Below are 20961 nucleotides of genomic sequence, written 5' to 3'. Positions count from 1 at the left end.
TTATTTTCTTTGATGATCATCGGTCAACTCAATCATCTTGATCACCATAGTCATAGTCACCTTGATTACTTCAGTCACCATGAAAACTAAACAGATATACAAATATTAGAATACAAACATAAACTTACAACACACAAAACGACAAAATAAAACGTACCTCTCTGCTTTCACCGGGCAACGCTAAGTGTTGATAGTGCCAAGCACTTTGACAGTCCATTCAAGTCGTTCAGTGGTACAATGATTCTGCCAGCTTTTATAGGGCCTGCCCTCATTTATCTACGGCAGCCCGTGAGGTACATAACACACAAAAAAATAAACTTTACAAAGTGCAAATACAGTTAAACAAAACAAAATACAAACCACCAGTGCTAATCAAAACAGACAAATATTATTAAACAATCTGCAACATCCTTTAAATAATATTTAATAAATAGTCTACAAATTTGAATGATTTAAGCAACTTAATTTAAATGGTTCACGATCTATTACATCCCTTATTGTTATGTATATAATTATTCACTGTGATTACAAGGCACTTGCATCTGCAAACTTCTAGTCTGTCTACTCCATGAGTTGTATCTTGACTTCTGAGAACTATCCCATTGACCTTGTTGGTCATGATTCATTTTCAATTATTTTGAAATTTGGTATACTGTTCACACAGATGCTACATGTTCACATTATTTATTGAATGTATATCAAATATATTTTAAATTTAACTGAAGATATGACATGATACAATATATATTAAAATACAAAGACTTATAGTATAGACTAGGTCATCAAATCACTACGTTGCCTCTAGGAATTTTTAATGTCCAGCAGATGTCAGTATTCAGTGACACAGAATCGACAGTTTTGCTATGTGTCAAAACGATACATGACGCCTCATCTACCCATCACTAGTCACGAGGAATAACCTGAGATGGTGATGGGCTATCTGAAGCCAGGCTTCGAGGCATGTACAGAGTAAAAAGGGGGCGTGTCCGATGAAGCCCCACTTTGAGGCTTGTGTTGTCTTGCTGAAAACCATGTGACTGGCAATAAACGATGCCTCGCATTGCATGGTTCATGTAACTGCTTCATTTTGTGTGTCGGTTTTCTAAATAAAAACGTAATGAGCCGTGCTGCTTCATGGGTTGTTGTCCATTTGGTCGCATCAGAGGAGAATATTTGTCTTCAGTGGCCAAAATAAAATGAACATTGACCAACATATTTGATGTGTATTGATGATGGCACTCATCAAAATGTAATGTTTGTTACTGGTTTTCTCAATTGTAGATTAGGTTTTTATATGACTTTATATTTTTGTAATTTTATGATGTAAATCTCTGAACTGCATTGTTGCTGAAACGTGCTACACAAATAAACTTGATTGATTGTCTGAAATGGAGCCAGCAAGAGGAAAATCTCTGACATCTGGGAATACTTTGAGATGATCGCTCACAATAAAATTATTCTAACAATAATTATAACAACGCGCCACCTCCCAATTTCTTACCTTCTGCAAAGTTCCACTATTTGTACTCTGATTAGCAAATATATATCAGTCTTGCACAGCAGAAACAGATTTAATGCTGTTGCAGAACTAAAATTAAACATGTAGCCAAATATAAGGGATCAGAGCCAATTAGAAATCCAAGAAAAAGCGAATGTCCCAACAGGCACTGCACTCCCAAGACACTAAAACATCAAATGTCTTTATTGTCAAATCCGTCTATGACATAAAAGAAACCCCAACACAACCACTGACGTTCAACATAAACCAGGATTAGATTGGCTGCAAATCATTTTAATAATTAAAACATATGACAATTAAATATGGTTTCATTGATTCTCCTGTTAATAAACATGAGTTTGATTAAAACTTTGTGACAATATTGCATTTAGTAATTTTTTGGAAGTATGATCCAACTGAGTGACAAGGCTGTTACAGTTTCACCAGCAGATGTCACTAGTGAGTAATGAATGAAGCATCGAGTAATGAACCTTTTTGCAAAGCAATGGGCTCGAAAGGTTCATTGCTTCATGAGGCTTCATTTGCCCATCACTAACCTGAGGAATAAGCACAAAGAGGTATCACTTGAAGTCCACAACAGGAGATCACAGTGAGAACATGGAGGGCTGGAGTACCAAATACTGACTCACACTCTGGATCTGAAGTGTCGGCAGCTCCGTCGTCATATACTCCTCCAGATGATCTGATTATTTGCAGCTGTGCAGAAATCCAGGAATCAACGGCAACGCCCTCGGGAGGGAACCGCCTCTTGGCACCCTCTGGTGGTAAAAGAGGGGGAAAGCAGCAGAAAGGAATCATTCCAATAACCTGGGTTCCCAACACCGTAAATTGTTTTTACGGTGGAATTTTGCCAACCCCAGCTGCCGGCGTTTTACCGTAAAATCTAAGTTTTTTTATATTGTGGGGTTTCCCTAGAATTCCACCGTAAAAAATATTACACATGCCGCATGCACAGCTTGTTGCACACCCTCGTGCACCTCTGGATGTTTGTAACTGCGCGGATCGCACAAACTGGACGATCTGGAAGATGCTCTTCCAGGTGGCTACAATGTAAACACTTAACTATAAACACCATAAACGCGCTCAACCCAAACTGTCAAAAACTCAACTATAACTTAGCCTTCAGTCCCTGACATCACCACTGTACCACCGACAGAGAAAATGGGTTGTGAGCTAGGCAGCTCGGTTGATACAATCAGTGTACCTGTAAGTAGTTCGGCTCCTTTGCTGATTCGGTCCGGTTCATCTCCAAGATGAGGAACAAAAGATGCGTCCAGTTTTTGGCTTTTCTTTGCTCTCTTTTTTCCATCCTTTTCACTTTGCCACTTCATGGAGCTCCACTCAAGTCGGCTGGTGACAAGCTTTACCCAGAATGCACTTGGAGACAATAAGGACGATTCACTTGTAATTTAATGTGTCATAAAGTTAAATGTAAGAGTGAAAATGAAGCCAGTCACGTAGCACAACATTTTATTCAATATTTTACGCCCACTATGTCACTAAAATCAGTTGGTCTTGTAAAGTTTTTAGCAACCATGAGTCAACAACAACTGGAGCCAGCCTACTATATAATCTACTGGGGCCCTATTCTGCATAATGCTATATACATCATACTCAACAGGAGAGGGCCTGCCTTCCGCAGGTCTCGCTAGTCATAATCACTCAAGTCATATGCTGCCTCCCATCCCCTGTACCCCTGCCACCTCCGTCGACCAAAACTCTCAGTATTTTACAATCCATCCATCCATTTTCTTTACAACCTTGTCCCTTAGGCACCAGCACCTCCCGACCCCACTATCTCCAGCCAACATTCCGGGCGGGGTACACCCTGGGCAGGTCGCCAGTCTGTCGCAGGGCAACACAGAGGACAAACAACCATGCACACACTCACACCTAAGGATGATTTGGAGAGGCCAATTAACCTGACAGTCATGTTTTTAAACTGTGGGAGAAAACCGGAGTACCTGGAGAAAACCCACGCATGCACAGGGAGAACATGCAGAAAGACCGGGGCGGGGAATCGAACCCAGAACCTTCTTGCTGCAAGGCAACAGCTTTACCAACTGCACCACTGTGCAGCCTGGTATTTTACAATATTTTCTAAAATACGGTAAATGTATTTTAGAAAATACATTTACCGTATTTTCTAAAATAGTAATATTAGTAATATTAATAGTAATATTATACGGTAATGTAGTCATTATAGATTTAATTATTAAAAAACAAACCAAAGTATCACACCAGCATTCTAATCTATGTAAATTACTTTTGCAGTCTGGTTTATGGTTTTACATCATAGTTATAAACATCAGTAAGAGGTGCTGTGGTGGTGCAGGGGAGAAGCACAACCCATGTATTGAGACCTTAGTACTCAGGACAGTGGTTGCAGGTTCAATTCCCGGCCTGGCGACATTTGCCACATGTCTTCCCTTCTCTCATAACCCTCTTTCCTGTCAAACTACTTTCAAATAAAGGCCGCTAGAGCCAACAGAACCTTAAAAAAAAAAAAACATCAGCAAAATTTGGAATGTTGGCTGATTAATTTTAAGGTAATTAGCTGCAGGCAATATTACAATTTTATTTTTGATGAATTTTATAATTACTTAGATTTTTACAATAGATTTATCTGTTTTCTACATTTCAAAATCACCTGCAATATATGTTTATGGAGTTATTGTAATTCCATGTATTTTCTAGAGTAATTAAGTGCTTCTTATATTAAAGTCAGCCACTGTAACTATTTTACCATTTTTTACCCTGAAATTTACATACTTTTTTTTACAGTGTAGCTTATTATCTGAGGATAAATGCAGTTCAGTTTCATCGTTTACGTTCAAACTATAAAATTTCAAAATCATGAAAAACATCGGTTTGGTGCTTTCTGGTCTAAATAGCACAGAATGTAGTCAGACTTCAGTGTATTTAGGTGAGTTTTGACGCTTTGTGGTTTGATATTGTCCACAGAAAAAGTTTGCGGCTGCCGCACATTTTCACACCAGCAAAAAAGTGCATATATTTACTCAAACCTTGACGCAAAGTAAATTTTTTATACATGCCGACTTGTGCGTAAAATATGGGACCGCACATTTTTTTGTGCGCACGCACGCTTTATGCATGAGGCATCAGATGTAAAAAAAAATGTCACATTCATCTGTTTTAAACAATTATGCACAAGTATGAACAGCATGCTGATTACTGGCCTTCATGATATTCACAAAGAGAACCAATGATGATGACAACAACAACGGAGTATCATCCTAATTTTACCACCAAATTACTTACAAATTGGTAGAACAACATATTTAAGGAGCTGGAGAGGCACCAGCAGCCCTCCCGACCTCACTAAGGGACAGGGGTGTACAGAAAATAGATGGAACCTATTTAATGTTTTAAATTGGCCATCATAAAATCCTAATTTCAGTCCTAAAGAAAAATTGGTGGAAGTGCTAAAAAGGTGTGTGAGCAACAAGGCCCATAAATCTGATCCATTTAAACAGGAGGAACGGGTCGACATAACAGCAGGCTGTTGTGTGAAGCATTTGGGAGAAAAGTCAAAATGTTTGACTCAGGTCATAAACTTTAAAAGGCCATTTCTAATAAATATTAAGGGGATGTATATTATGTAAACCTATACATTTGAAGATTCTGAAGAAAAATAAATTAAAGAAACAAAAAAAATTTGAAATAAAGCTTTTCAATGTAAATATCTGGTTTCAGTTGTACATAATGTAAAAACAAGCACAAAGTTATATGTGAAAGTTACTTTAACAAATTGAATACACTATGGAAAAGTAGATGCTGGGAGTTTATTTTTATTTCATGTATATATAAATATTTACATTTGGGGACAAATATTGTGTTAGTTTGTAGCACTCTTGCTAATATAACACCAGCTGAAATAGTGTTAAAAATGTAAATGTAAATGCTTTAAAGCAGTGTCTCTGTTGCTTAGAAGGTAAATCTATTATTGATATTAACAAAATGCGTTTTTGAAGAGACTAGCTCAGTTTTTTTAAGAGACCTAGCTTGTTGTTGAATCTTTGCTCACCATGGGGGATAATTAAACCTCTCAACATAAGAAGGCTCAGGTGTGTGAATGATTTTTTATTTTTGCCGGTTTTTCTTCCAATAGTGGATCCTCTGACTTATTGTGACTTTGCTGATGACCTCTTAACCAGAGATCTGTCTGCATTGGAACTGTGTAATGAGTGAAAATGAAATACCCTCCCTGCTTTCCAACCTCTTCGTCATGCAATCACTTGGCAACACAAAAGTCTCTTACTTTTTGATGCCAATCTGTTTTCCTAAGCAAATGACTCCATCAGAAGCTGCGCTGCTGTTCATCACACTGAAACTGAAGGTGCAGCGTCACTCCGACAGCTGACAGGCAAAGCGAAGGAACTCTGATGGAGAAACAAAAACAAACAAAAAAAAAACAAGATGAGGCCGAAGAAGGACACAGCAGGGGATGTCAGAACCTGCAAAGGAGCAGAGGCAGAAATATGCATATTACAGAGAGCAAAAATGGAAGCAGGAGGAAAAAAGCTGCAATGAAAGCCAGGGGAAGCAGGAGTGGGCCTTCTTTTTTGTAGCGTGCCCCCTGGGTGTGCCTGTATCAAGTCAATCTTTGGGGCTAATTCGTGTCAGGGTTTGAATCCTATCTCCTTGAGGTAAGCAGAAGGTTGATAAAAATTGAAGTGGAATTGCAGTTGAATGCACAAGAGGATAGAGGGCACAACAATGGGGTGAGGGTGAGGAGGCTGAGCAGTCTACCCCGAACACACACACACACACACACACACACACACACACACACACACACACACACACACACACACACACACACACACACACACACACACACACTCCCCCTTTGATGATCTCCTTATCCACTCCTCCAGTATCTCTGACCTTGGCCAGAAGGTTTCTGCCACTCACACTGTAATATTGTCATTATTTTTGAAGGGGAAACATCATCTTGGATTTTTTTGTTTAACAGGGAAATTCTGTTAGTTCTGAGGTTTACATAACAAACACACTGGATCTTACAAAGCAGAAAACAGTAACAATTCTGTTTAGATCATAACTTTAAATAATTTGGAAAAAATGTCACTTATATTCTTACCCTGGACCTTCTGCATCCCCAGGAATTTGTAGTTTAACACTTAAATCAAGCATAATGTTGAGACTGCCTTTGTGTGATTTTGTTTTTTCAGGATAATTCAAGTGCACTGAAATACATTGAGGTGGAATGAGAAAGACAGGCAGGATATTTTTACTGAGGTAGAACGGTCATGTTTTTGGACTGTGGGAAGAAACCGGAGTACCCGGAGAAAACCCACCATGCACCGGGAGAACATGCAAACTCCATGCAGAAAGACCTGGGGCCGGGAATCGAACTCAGAACCTTCTTGCTGCAAGGCAACAGCTCTAACAACTGTGCACTGTGGTAAGCAATATTTAATTTGGTATTTTCATAATAGCCTTGTTTTATTCAGAAAATACAAAGTTATTGCTTAACATTTTATTCCAACTTTTAAACGGTGTGGGTAGATATTATGTCAAATTGACATTTTTGAGCTTTATGAGCGTTATGTTAGTCCCTCATCAAGGACATTCCTGGAGTGTTGCTTTGATTCGTTCCTCGCTGCCATTCATGGTGCCGAAACGCTTGCTCTCACAAAGCTCCTCCTCACAGCTGCAGTCTCCAGCTGAGCTTCTGCGTCAGAGCAGCTGTTTCACCACATCAGTTATTTCATAGCTTCTACCAGTCGATTGCGATCGACGTGTTGAGCACCCCTGGAATAGACGCTACAGTAAAGGCTAGAGTTACATTATGCATCCACTAGATGGAGCTGCACTAAAGGGAATGTCAACAAAACAGTCCGACTTCGGTTGGCGAGGAGAGCCTTTCGCAACTGGGCCGGACGATGGTCACCCTTCTCCGTTCACGCACAGCATGTTCGTGGAGAACGTGGTGCTAAATGACCTGCAGACGACCTGATTCTAGAAGGTTGGTAGGTAGATAGGTCAGTAAAACTTTATTAATAGATTACAAACCAGCGTTCTGACCATAGGCGTATATAATCTGTATTATCTCGGTAAAAAAGACTTCTCTTATAATCTTGAGGACTTACCCGGCATCGAGGCAATCGACACAACTATCTACCTGGTGCTGCAGACCTCATATTATACCACGAGCCAAAAGAAAGTTTTCAAAAGCCTGGAGAGTACGATCATTTAGTTTCAAGTTGGGTCAAGCATTTAGGATCAAAAGAAGCATTAAATGACTGTCAACTTGTTTCTGCGAGGTGAGTAGTGAGTTGTGCTATTTTAAGTAATTAGTCTATGATAATGATGCTACCGCTAACAACGCACTGACCCATGTTATTTCTACGTGCTTGGATCTCCCAGTAAATAATTTATTTAGCTTCTGTAAACAAAATTCATGCTGGAGTTGTATGTTAATGTTGAGTCAATGTAGAACGCTGGATTCAGGTCCAATGCAGGTCAACCATTAAATAACTGTCCAATAAAATATCTGAAAATACAATTTAAACGATGCCATGGTAACCTGTTAGAAGGTGGTGGGAGCAAACTCTGGAATGTTTATCCACTTTCTTTTTCCTCTTTTTTGGTAAGTTTTTTAAAATTAACTCCCTCATTTCCAACTACCTTCGAAACACAAAAATGACATTGATCTTTCTCTCTATTAGAATGGTTGGAACAACCATACAGGAGACAGACTTTAGGCATTTTGATGTTGCATCAACAGAAATAAATGGGCTGCATTTATTTCTGGCCCTCCATCTGCATTGGGTGATGTCGGTTCTACATCATCTGAAACCCAGCAATAGTAAAACAGCTCAATGACTGAGAAAAATTTATTCATGTTAATTTTGAGACAAGTTGTATTCAATAATAAATGCAAATGACATCAGACTTACATACACACACATTCACTCACTGATGGTGCTGAGCTACTAGATAATAGCCATAACTGCCATGGGGCAGTTTGAGAGAGGCCAGGGTGCCATGCTCTCTGACCACCAGCAGCAGGTAAGGAGGATCAAGTGTTTTGCCCAAGTACACAATGACAGAGACAGATGGGGGCTCAAACCAGTGGAACTACCACTGTCACCTAGCGACTTTAATATTAAGCAATAATGACATTACCGGAATTATCTAGTTGTCTGAAGAGATGTTAAACACCTACAACATGTTTTACTTTTCACAGCTCCCAAACATGGACCAAGCTAAGTCATATGACAAGCCACCTTCCTTCAACCAAACAACGTATCTGTGAAACACTGAAACATTGTGACTGTCTAATTCTACAGCACAACAGAAGAACGTTCACTTTTTATGCCAGAAACTAACAAAAGCATATGTTTTCTTCAATTTTTAATTACCCAATCCCACACACCAGTGGTGTTGAATGATTCTCTATGTCTTAAAACAGATGGAAATGTGTGTGAAATTATCAGACAGTCTCATGTTTTTCTTATTAAGAGGGACAGATTAAGAGATTTGCCATTCAATGCTTAAGCCAACAACTGTCTAAACAGCAGGCAGGAAATCCAGGTCTTTTCTTCCCTCCGGAGCAGCTCCAACCACGAATACATAAACACAGATCTGTGTGAGGAGGCATATTTATAAGAGATGAATGTACTTTGGGTCGTGTGTGAAAGTCGGCATACATTTGGATGTGTTTAAGGCCACTAAGTGTCCCTTGATGCTAGAAGACAGTTAAAGTTTTCTGATTTGTCTCTGGTTTGTGAAGATAACCTGAGTGTGTTTGGCAGGTTTTTACTGAAGGGTTGAATATCAGGAACAGCTGCAGCTTGGACTCTGATGAGTCACCACTAACACACACTCCTCGTTTTGGATGAACTTTGAACTACTTTGCAGTGCAGACACCTTTAGTTGCCAATGTCACAGCTGTGGCTGGCAGCATCATCTTTGTTCTGGACACCATCAATCTTTCACCCACAGCAAACCTGCAGTGACCCACCCTCCTACCCCCACTACAGTCACCCCCCTCCATACCACAACAAAATGCTCAGCAAATCATTTTGATTCGTCTTCCGCAGCCCAGGGAACAACTTATCGATACAATCCTCCAAATGATGTCAAGGATTTGTCAGCAAAGCTTATGAATGACAAAAACATCCCACCTCCTTCCACTTCCCTCCTTCTCCCTCCCAACCTAAAAATCCCTCTGTAGCAGGCCAGAGAGATTGCGAGCCAGGACACTATTGATTCACCTCTACACCTTCACCTTCTTAAAAGGAGCTCAGGCTACAAAGGACGGAGCAGCAGCTTTTGTGTGCTAAAATGTGGCTGAAAGCTTTCGGGAAGGTTGAGGGAAGGGATTGAATTGGATATTGCATATAATGCTGCTTCCAGCAGATGGGCATTACAGACAACCAAAGAAAGAAAGCCTTGTTTGGCTGGTGAACTGGCTGCCTGGTTGTTCGACTGGCTGGCTGACACGTCTGTGTCCCCTCCCTCTTCTATCCAGGGTTGATTTTGAAAGAGATCAGTGGGATGTTGGGGAAATAAAATCAACTTTGTACTGCTGACAAAAGTGGGCGTTGGAAGGGTTATTGGCCAAAGGTGATTTTCTTGAGCTGTGGCCTGACAGAAGGGCGTGAAAGCAAACATAGTATGTCTGGCTCAGTGGATGTGCTAAATGAGGACTGCTGATAATCTAACAGACAGACAGACAGACAGATAAACAGACAGAGCAAATATGGAAAACAACTAAGCCGAGGGAAGGGAGGCATGGAACAAGTGGACATTAAAGGTAGACAGACAGATAATAGTTTTCTTTGAAGAGTTTAGAAAGATTATGGATAAAAACACACTGCCCCGTTGTTTATTTAACAGCTTCATCTGCAGCATAAAATGTTAGGTTCCACACTGTTTTCATACATTTCAATTTCACTGCAAATATATTTTATTGGGGGTTTTATCTTTACAAAATATTGCTGCAATGTAGCAAACTGAGCTACAAATAATGACACAAATGTTATTTACTCGTTTACTAATTAATATTAACCAAGGGCTGCCTGGATCAATTTTGAATTATACAAAAATAAATTATTTGTTGTTTGCTTTTGTGCAAAATTTTAATTTAAAGTTAATTTGAATTGAGCAAATACAACTTGTATATATTTAGGTGATTAGTTTTACTGAACCAGATTTGTGCTGTAGATTTTTCTTTTGTGTAAACGGAGCCATTCCTTTCCAAAGTTGCCTCAAGTGTATCTCCAAACGTTTCTTTGTCATTTTACACAGATTTGGCATCTTGGGATCGTTTATGAGACCAGAAAAGCTCAACCAGGAGTTTTGTTTAGCAGAGAGAGACATGGTTAAACACAAAATATACAGGGTCAATTATATCATATATAGAAAGAAGGACAATGAAGGTGTTCTCACACCTGATAATCCGGTAGACTCGGTTTGATTTGGAACCAAAGTTTCAACATTTTGGTTGAAAATGCTCAGTGCTTTTACGCTGCACTGTGTCAAACAATCCAGATGAACTGGAAAACCATGCTGTTTCTGAGTATCATGATCAAAACTGAAATTTGCTGTTATTTTAACTGCTGCTTCAAATTAATCATGAATACTGATGGAAATTGTTATGGTGACATTGTAAGAAAAGTTTTTGTCATTGTCTGCCCCTTTAACTGCCTGTTCAACCATTTAGCTGCATAGCATATTGTTGAGTCCCTGTAGTTAATGGAGAGGAACGTCTTACCTACATGGCAGAGAGGAAATAGTGATCAGCTGGAAAATCTTGTTTTACTTTTTATGGTATCTGGAAAAAAAGAATGGAGGGTGTTGGTGAGGATTTAACACAGTGGAACGTTTATTACTTGTTGCCTTACAGCAAGAAGGTCCTGGATTTGATTCCTAGTCTGAGGTCTTCCTACATGGAGCACTTTGTATTACCTTGTTGCTGAAAATGTGCTATATAAATAAAATTACTTTTACCTTTGCATGTTCTCCCGGTGCATTCATGTGTTCACTCTGGATACTCCGGCTTCCTTCCACAGTCTTCAGGTGTGAGGGGGTGTGTTGTTTTTTGACCTTTCTGTCTCTGTGTTGAACACTTTTCAGTCTATTTTGTGTTTTCATATCTACAATGATTTTCAAAGCTGTTCTAGTAGCTCTAAGCATAAATAGGTTTGATATATTGGCTGAAACCTACATTTGCAACTGAAGTTTTCGGTCCTGATCTTGGAGGAAGCGATATACCAAATAGCACTGTATTATTTATTCAAATTACCAGGACAAAAAACAATGCATAATTGACCCAGGCATTAGACATGGACTGTACTGGCATTATTACATATGTATTTCAGCTTAAGTGGTCACACATGTACAATAGTTTCCAGATTATTGATTATTGGGGGAGAATCGTTGCAGCTGAAATTAAGTATGTCTTGGTTTTTATTCATATTATTATTTTTTGTTATTTTCTGCCAATTTTTTAATTGTCCTATCATTTTTTACTAAGCTTAAATTTATTTTCTGTTTCATCATTTCTCTACTTGTGATGTTATTGTGAAGCACTTTGGTTAGTCGAAGTTGTTGTAAATGTGCTACATAAATAAACTTTGACTTGACTTGAATATGGAGGGAGCGGTAGAGAACGGCTGGCCGAAATTGGCGTACATAAATCGGATTAACCTTGAGCTAAACGCAGCTTACACCGTGGAGCAACAATAGCCAACTTGTAGCTAACGTCACTGTGGTATCAACGCATCCGCGATCTGATCTCCAAATTATGCCCCGCCTCTTTCGTGACAACTCTCACACATACAAAACTGAGTCTCTTGCATACAAAAACATGAGTCTATATTTTATTAGTTAATATGTGTAATCTTAGTCTTATGTATGCGTGAGAGAAAAATTGTATGCGTGTGATATTTTAGTTGTGTATATGTGCAATTTTAATATTTTGTGTGTGTTGTCAGGGACCAGACAGTACAAAATGCAGAACACAGGTGTTGAATTCAAAAAGGTGGGTTTTTATTTACCCAAAAATATGAACAAAAGGTTAACATAACATTTAAATGGGCATGCTAATAAAAGAGGTCAACATAAATTACGGAACTCAAGACATAACTGACACGACAACAAACTGACCTCTTCACATAAGACACAAGGGGATTTAAATACAAGCTTAGCTAACCTATGAAGACACAATAGGGGAAAACAAAATGGCTGCCAATCCAACAACTAACCCAAACAATGAAATAAACCCACAAATCCCCCACCCCTCCAGCATGACGCAGGTGGTTCAGTCCAATAAGGCCATGAGATGTGTATCAGGAACCTCAGCCCTTTGCCACTCCTTTGGTCCAGAGAGGGGAGCCCAAACACCCAGGTAACTCAAACAAAGAAAACAATATTAATACAACATAATTAAATTTCAACCCTGCATTGTTAACATGTGTGCACTCCATATAAACATTGTAAGGTGGAAGACAAAAAAAATAAAGGATAATTAAACAACAAAACAAACTAAAGTGAAAGCCAACTTATGATAAGGCGTGGACCTTACCCTGTGTGGCTGGCCGTCACAGTGTGTATGAGGTATTAGTAGTGTGTGAGAGACAAAACATAGTTTTTGTCCTAAACGGCCCCTCGTACAAGACTCCACCTCTGAGTGGATCAGGCAGGATGCGTGGTGCTGCAGAGTTTGAGCTCAGACTGCCATTCTGCTTCCACCTTAATGAAATATAATTGGAGGGAAGCTTGTTGTGCTCACAGCCTTGAGAACAACAAGACAACTTTTTTTTTTTATTATTTGTTGCTAAAATATTTTTGAACAATTTTTTGAAGAATGTTGTTATTGGAATTTGTACAGCCAACACTGAATGGTGTTTTATGCTTTGGACTCCACAAACAAAATTCCATTCACCTTCTTTGTTCTGAGGTGAAGGCAGCAGAAAAATAGACATTTCAAAACATGACGAATTACCAGGAATCTAAGACTGCACATCAGAAGTGCCATTGTTGGAGTCTATGCAGCTCTGAGGTGCTCTGAACCAAGGCACAAACATGTCAGGAAGCTTTGTTTGGCTCTGTTCTTCCACTGCGTTCAGGATCCAGCCTCCTGATGCACCGGCTCTGTTTGCCCTGTTCCTCCTGGCAGCAGCAGCCATGCTTGCAGGCCTGTTTTTAATCAGCAGTATGTTTGCAAAAGATGTCACCTCAGGGGATGGGACTCCTTGTGTGTTTCTCTGGATGGGGGAAAATATATATATATATATATATATATATATATATATATATATATATATATATATATATATTTTAATATGCTGGTTTTAGTGCTAAACTTGTTCTACTACTAGCTCAGCACCAGTTCTGTTCCCACCACTGGAACTACTTCCTCTGGTTCCATTGTAATGTCTGGACTGTTGAGCAGACCTGAAAGTAAAACGCACTCACTTACTTTGAAAAGAAAAAATTAACAAACATAGGCAGCACTTTTCTATAATTGTTTTTAGTTCTTTTAAAGAAAAACTTTGTTTTTCTCCCCTTTACTATTAAAAAAAAAATAAGATTGCCTTTTATGTAAGAACATCATCTATGTGCCTGTGGGTGCATGTACATCCAAAACAAAAATGGTAACTGATTAGTTTGCTTTTATTTATTTGCCTGCTGATGCTTTCCCAAAAACTAAATGTAACTGTGCAGTGAAGCTAACTAATCACGAGTAAACTGACTTTAAAACAGCTTTACCTTGTCAAAATTCTTTCCAAAAAGAGTAGAAAATGAATCAAATGTCACTTCATCTTCTGCTCTGGATGTGACAAACACAGGGCTGGAGTCTGGGAGCTGGCAGGAGAGTCCAATTCAAACAGGTCTGTTTAGTTTTCCTTTTTTATTATTTCATGTCATCTGTAACAGATAAGATGTATAGCATATAGGTACAGTATGTGCCCGTTGGGCCTTGTGTGGGTCAGAAGTACTGTTTTTTGCGGTTTAGTGGGATATTGATGTGGGCCAGGCAGTGACGGTCAGGTGCAACGTTGTGGTTTCTGTGGCTGGTATTAGTGAGGGTCTGGTGCGTTGTGCTGGTTTGGTACACCATGAGTTTGACTTGAGTTGGGGATGTGATTGTGTTAGTGTGGGTCTGCACAACTAACATATTGTGTGTGCCCTCTGGTAATATCTTGTAGACACACACACATCCTCAGCAATACTTTTGTCTCACTCTTTAGCTTATTGTACAGAAGTGCAGCCTTTTGAAACCCATTTGTAAAAAGTTACATATTGGTAATTTTGTAATGCTACATAACCGACATTTCTTTTACTGATTAACACGGAAAAATTGTCTTGCTGGAAGGGAACATTTTTCATGCAAATTACTTTGGCTTACATTTCAGCAAGTTTCAGAAGAACTCTTCACACTGATATGTATTTTAGTTTTGACTTATAATAACACTACCATACATTCTGATACAACTCCAGTTGAGAGAGTTCTTCTTTTCACAATTGATACCCATTATTTCAAAGGTCTTATAAAACACTTTCCAATATGACTGATGCTCATTCAACACTTAACCTGCTTAATCTGATGGATTAGACTAGCGGTTCTCAACGTGGGCGGTACCGCCCCCCAGGGGGTGTTCAGAGGACGGCAGGGGGCGCTGGCGGACATTTTTACAAAAGAGGGGCGCTGGGATGCCTTTGGGGGGCGTTTAGTTGAAGGTAAAATTTACACCTTAAATGCACAATAATGCCAGTTTAGACTTTGAGCAACTTGGTAAAACTGTATTGTGTAACATTAAATCATGCTTGGCTGCAACTGTATCGATGGCAGCTCTTCTTCTATTCAGTGTTTGTAGCTTCTGTTAGCTTCTTGGCGCAGCTCCGTTCTCCTGCTACTGGTAGCTAAAATCACGACACCCTCACTGTGTATCCCTCTGAAAAATGAACCCATTTAAATAAAGAAATGAAGAAATCCCTCCATGGGTGATACCATGATTGTGAGTGTTCATTGTATAGCGTAAACACCTGTACTGTAAGTGGTCCGGTATGAAACGGGGGTGATAGAACAACACAGCACTTTAACATTTCAATAATCAAAATATCGAAATTGTTTCCATTGTTTTAAAAGGTTTATGTCAGTCTGCCTTTTCCCCATCGATACGTTTCCCGACCGCCCTGCACCTTAGGGGCTTAAAAAAAAAAAAAGACGTTCACATTGCGCAAAACTCTGAAACAGGAGAAGCAGGACATAAAATGGAGCGACGAAATAGATGTGAATTATGGCATAAAAACAGAGAATCCGACGCTGAACAGTGAAAAAAATCAACACATAATGTGAAACACATGACGATTAGGCGGCGCAGCAGGTGATGAGTGAAGATTACTGATGGTCAATAAATGATAAAATAAATCTAGCAACAGGAAAGAAACTAAAGTGGACATAGCAATAAACCAAGAGATACTAATCAAAGGAAACTAAATGGAAATGGATGAAGAACAAAATGCAAGAATAAACTAAGAAACTAAAGTAAATACAGAGGAATAAACTGGTATGGCAAGACATTTCGAGCAACAATTAATACAGAGACTGTATGGCAAGAATAAACAGACACTATTTCCAGATAAAAGACAAAATAATATTGTTTTAGTGCCATGGGTTTGTTGAGACCATATCTAGTACTGAGAATAAATATATCTTACAGACCATAACAGTAAAGAACTGATCACTTATTTATGTTTTTAATTAGATTTGATATATTTATTTATTCAATATTATTTTTCATGGCAGTGTTAATGTCATGAAGCTGATGACTCCATGACACTTTCAATTTGACTCATTAAAATTTGATTAAGAACCAGATTTGTTCTTTGTAATTTCTGTCCAGTAAAACTATTAATCTATAATCAATAGACAGGTCTATATAAAGATATAATCCATGTTTCTGTCTCATATTTGTATGGCATTAAAGGGACCTGGAACTTTTGTTTTTCCACTGAAAGCTCTGGTTTGCACAATAAATGCCATGTGGGTGACGTTTTATGGATGATACTCTGATGTCCCATTCTCCTGAAGGCAGCACAGAGCTGCACTACCAGAAACCGACAGAAACACTGAAGAGAAGAAGAGCTATGATTAATGTAGTTACAGTTCTATCCATGTTTTAATGTTGCAGAGCTCAGTCCATCCATCCATCCATCCATCCATCCATTTTCTTACGCTCTTGTCCCTTAGTGATCAAAGTTTAAACTGGCATGTTGAACATCTTTTATCTGGTCATTTTGTGGAATATTTAACAATTAGAAAATGGCACAAAATAAGAATATTGTTTCCACTCTGATTGGCTGCTGTTAGACCTAACAATTTTAACTTGAATGTTCATTGCATTTTTCATAGACGCCTGTGAAAATAATTTCTATTCACATGGTTTTTTGTTCTCTGGGAAATAATTTTTGATGATAAATACAGAAACAAGCATAAAAATCAAACATCTACAATAGTGATAGTAATATTAATGATAAAATTATAGTTAGTGTAAAGTAGCCTGCAAATTCTTTGGTGGGGGGGGCGGTGAGGGACCTGGATAAAGGCTGGGGGGGCGCTGGCCCAAAAAAGGTTGAGAAACACTGGTTTAGACCATTATTTAATTTGGCCTTTGTCTAATCCAGTGTTTCTCAACCTTTTTTGGGCCAATGCCCCCCTAGCCCATATCCAGGTCCCTCACCGCCCCCCACCAAAGAATTTGTAGGCTACTTTGCACTGACCATTATTTTATTATTCATATTACTATCACTATTGTAGATGTTTTGATTTTTATGCTTGTTTCTGTATTTATCATCAAAAATAATTTCCCAACAATATTATTTTACCTTTTATCTGGAAACGGTGTCCATTTATTCTTGCCATACAGTCTCTGTATTAAGTATTGCTCGAAAGGTCTTGCCATACAAGTTTATTCCTTTGTATTTAGTTTAGTTTCTTAGTTTATTCTTGGATTTTGTTCTTCATTCATTTCCATTTAGTATTATCCTCTCTTGGTTTATTGCTATGTCCACTTTAGTTTCTTTCCTATTGCTAGATTTATTCGATCATTTATTGACGCTCACCATCTTTAATCTTTACTCATCACCTGCTGCGCTGCTTAATCATCATGTGTTTCACATCATGTGTTGATTTTTCACTGTTCAGTGTCAGATTCTCTGTTTTATGCCATAATCCACATCTAGTTCGTCGCTCCGTTTTATGTCCCGCTTCTCCTGTTTCAGAGTTTTGCACAATGTGAACGTCGTTTTTTTTGTTGTTGTTTTTTTTGGGGTGGGGGGTTTTACCCCCTAAGGTGCAGGGCGTAGGGCCTAGTCTATGGGAATCATGGGGAAAACATGGGAAACAGATAACAGGGTGTTTCGAATGCCTCAGTTTCTCACATTGCTTCAGGTATTCTCTGGTATGACTAAGATTTATCAACAGACGTTCAGTCTCTTAGAAATATTTGGAATTGTTATGGTGTGTCAGATTCAAGACATCTTAGACAGATATCTGGGAGGAAACAAGACCGGGTCCTTTGGAATCTAATTAGGTTTAGGTAACATATATACGTTTAAGAAAACCTGTGTTCACAGTATGGAGAAATTGTATTTGTTACAAAAATGTTTTTTCGCCCCGCAAACAAAAGTTTTACACAGAAAACATGTCTGTTACCAAAGGCTGTGAGGGTCGCTTTAAAAGAAGACTGAAGCTTTACAGCAGGGGTCACCAACTCCAGTCCTCGAGGGCTACCATCCTGCAACTTTTAGATTCACCTCTGCTCCAAAATGTCTGAATTTCCTCACCAGCATTCATTCCTCTCTGCAATAGGCTGGAAATGAGCAGTTTATTTGATCCAGGTGTGTTTGAGCAGAGACACATCTAAAAGTTGCAGGACGGTAGCCCTCGAGGACTGGAGTTGGTGACCCCTGCTTTACAGACTGCAGACTAATTGGTGGTTAGCTTGTTAGATGTTGCTCTACAAACTAACATTTACTCACAAGTTGTACCAATGAAAATAATCAAAACAATGTTAACATTTTCACAAAAATTATGCTCTTGCTTAAGCAATTTTTCTTTTAATGTACATTTAACCTTTGTGCGTGCGAGGACAGAGGCAAACATGTAAGACTGTGGCAAATGATACAAATTTTACATGTGTAGGGTCAGTTGGACCCCATTTGTAAACACAAAGGTTTATAGAACCTTGCCTATATGAGTTATTCCCACCGGGCAATTCTGAATTCCCAGAGTAAGAGGAAAAATAAAGTTCTATTCTTCTCTAGTCTATGCTGCTCCATGTTTTAGCTTCCAGGTGGTCTGTCTGAAAATTCAAAAGGATGTCCTGTAAACATCTCAAAATATATCAGCAGGAATGGATACAAAAGGCAATTTCTGGTCTTGATAATTAAAGCCTAACAGGCATACAAAGACAAGATAAGCAACCAAAACCCAAATAAAGAATAGACTGAAGTGATCAAGCAGTAAATGCTGTGTCACATAATTGAATGACAGTAATTCATAACAAAGAACTTTCAAAGAGAAAATGCAAAACTTGTCTCCAGCCCGGCCATTTCACTGTAATGACAGAGTCATATCTATGATTCAGGTGCTAATGGAAAAGATACAATCCAGGAACTGGCAAGAAATTGAGTGACAAGAAACTATGAGCTCACTTTAGTCCAGACACTGCCCCCAACGCTGACAGCAGCGAGCTGCTAACCTCCAACCCTCCTCCCAGCCAATCACTGGCCAGCTCATTACTAACACAGCACCATTGTGTTAATTGAAGCCAAGCTAACTACGCCGTTTTTCTCGCTCTATAAAGGTAGAAGAATCATCACCTGCACTGAGCTGCTTCTCCCTCCAGCTACACAGGTAATTGAATTGTGGCAGATCTCTCAGTAAGCTGGCTTGTTTTAATAACTTCACTAGATTGTGTTTAATAAGTGTGCCTTAAACGCTGTTTTTGTCGGGCCAGGGAGGATGAGGAAGGTCAAATTTGATAATGGAAATGAGAAAAGGGGCCATTTTTCTGGCTCTGCTCCAGGGACTGATGTAATCTTTGCAGCCTTGTCTCCAGAGTGGGAAGTTCAACTGTAGACCAGACTGCTGGAGAACATGAAGGCAGGGTGGATAAACACCAGAACTAAAAATACAAAATAAAAACTTTGTAAAACTGATTTGTGTTTTACATATTGAAAATGCTACAATGATATTCAAATATCATGTAAAAAAAATATTTTGTAAGAGCCCAACAAACTGAATACTTGCATCACTTTGGGACAGAATCTGTCTCACATTGGGCTGTGATGTGTGGAAGTAAAAGAAACTTCACTTTATTACTGGAGGCCCATTTAATACTATTGAGATTAAAGTTGCAGTAGGTTAGCTTTTGGAAAATTAAGTAGAAGGGTTTTATCGCTGCCAATGTGCTTGTGCACACGTTGCTCATTCCCCCCTTCCACTTTGTCTCTGCTACGCTACGGCTACTTCCTGATAGTAGAGACTGTAAGCTAGTTAGGAAAGCCACGGATGACCGTTTCTCCGCCATTAGGACCTTGAGCAGTGTGTACACAAGGCTGATCAGCAGAGCTAAGACCCACCTCCTGGCTCTGATTGGTTGTTTTTGGTTGTTGTGTATTTATTCAGACAATAACTGAGCCACGTGAAGGAGGTGGAGGAGATCGATCCTATCAGATTATCTGTCTCATATTACAGTGTCAGGACACAGTTTTAACAAATATGCAAATAAATTTTTTTTTAATAAAAGCTACATATTGAAACTTGAAGTGGCTTAACTAATCAGGTTTTTTAAGACTCTCGTCCAAAAGTTATGGCTTCTGTCTTATTTAAGGGTGTATTCACAAGAGAAAAATGTTTTGGTCTGCTTGTTTGGTTCAGATCAATAATAATAATAATAATAATAATAATAATAATAATAATAATCAGTTTCATTTATAACGCACTTTTCATTAACAAAAATCTCAAAGTGCTACACAGTGCAGCTAAAAATAAAATCAACAATCGAAAAAAGACAGTCATTTAAAAGTGGAGTAGGCTTGTCTAAAAAGAAAAGTTTTCAAGCCAGTTTTAAAATTAGACAATAATTGCCGGGCTCTCAAATAGTCCGGGAGAGAATTCCATAGCTGAGGAGCAGCCACAGCGAATGCCTGATTACCCATAGTCCTTAGTCTTGATCGAGGAAGGTGGAGAAGATTACAGGCTTGGGATCGTAAGGATCTAGAAGTTGAATGTGAAATAAGGAGGTCCTTCAAATAATCCGTTGAGGTTCCATATAGACAGTGATGGGTGATAAGTGCAATTTTATACTGAATCCTATAAGTTACAGGAAGCCAGTGAAGCTCATAAAGAATAGGTGTAATGTGGTTGAATTTAC

The 20961-nt window shown here is 38.9% G+C and overlaps 1 long non-coding RNA gene across 1 annotated transcript; it reads left to right on the top strand.

Moving 5' to 3' along the window:
- Positions 1-14180: 14180 nt before the first annotated feature.
- On the top strand, positions 14181-19763 carry LOC145554485 (uncharacterized). The gene is made up of 3 exons (XR_014090452.1): positions 14181-14409; positions 19390-19439; positions 19543-19763. It is a non-coding gene; the product is annotated as an uncharacterized LOC145554485 (long non-coding RNA).
- Positions 19764-20961: the final 1198 nt, after the last annotated feature.

Source organism: Poecilia reticulata, chromosome 13 (assembly GCF_904066995.2).
Source record: "Poecilia reticulata chromosome 13, P_reticulata-male-v2, whole genome shotgun sequence".
NCBI classification, from domain to species: Eukaryota; Metazoa; Chordata; class Actinopteri; order Cyprinodontiformes; family Poeciliidae; genus Poecilia; species Poecilia reticulata.
This window is presented reverse-complemented; position numbering and strand designations above follow the sequence as displayed.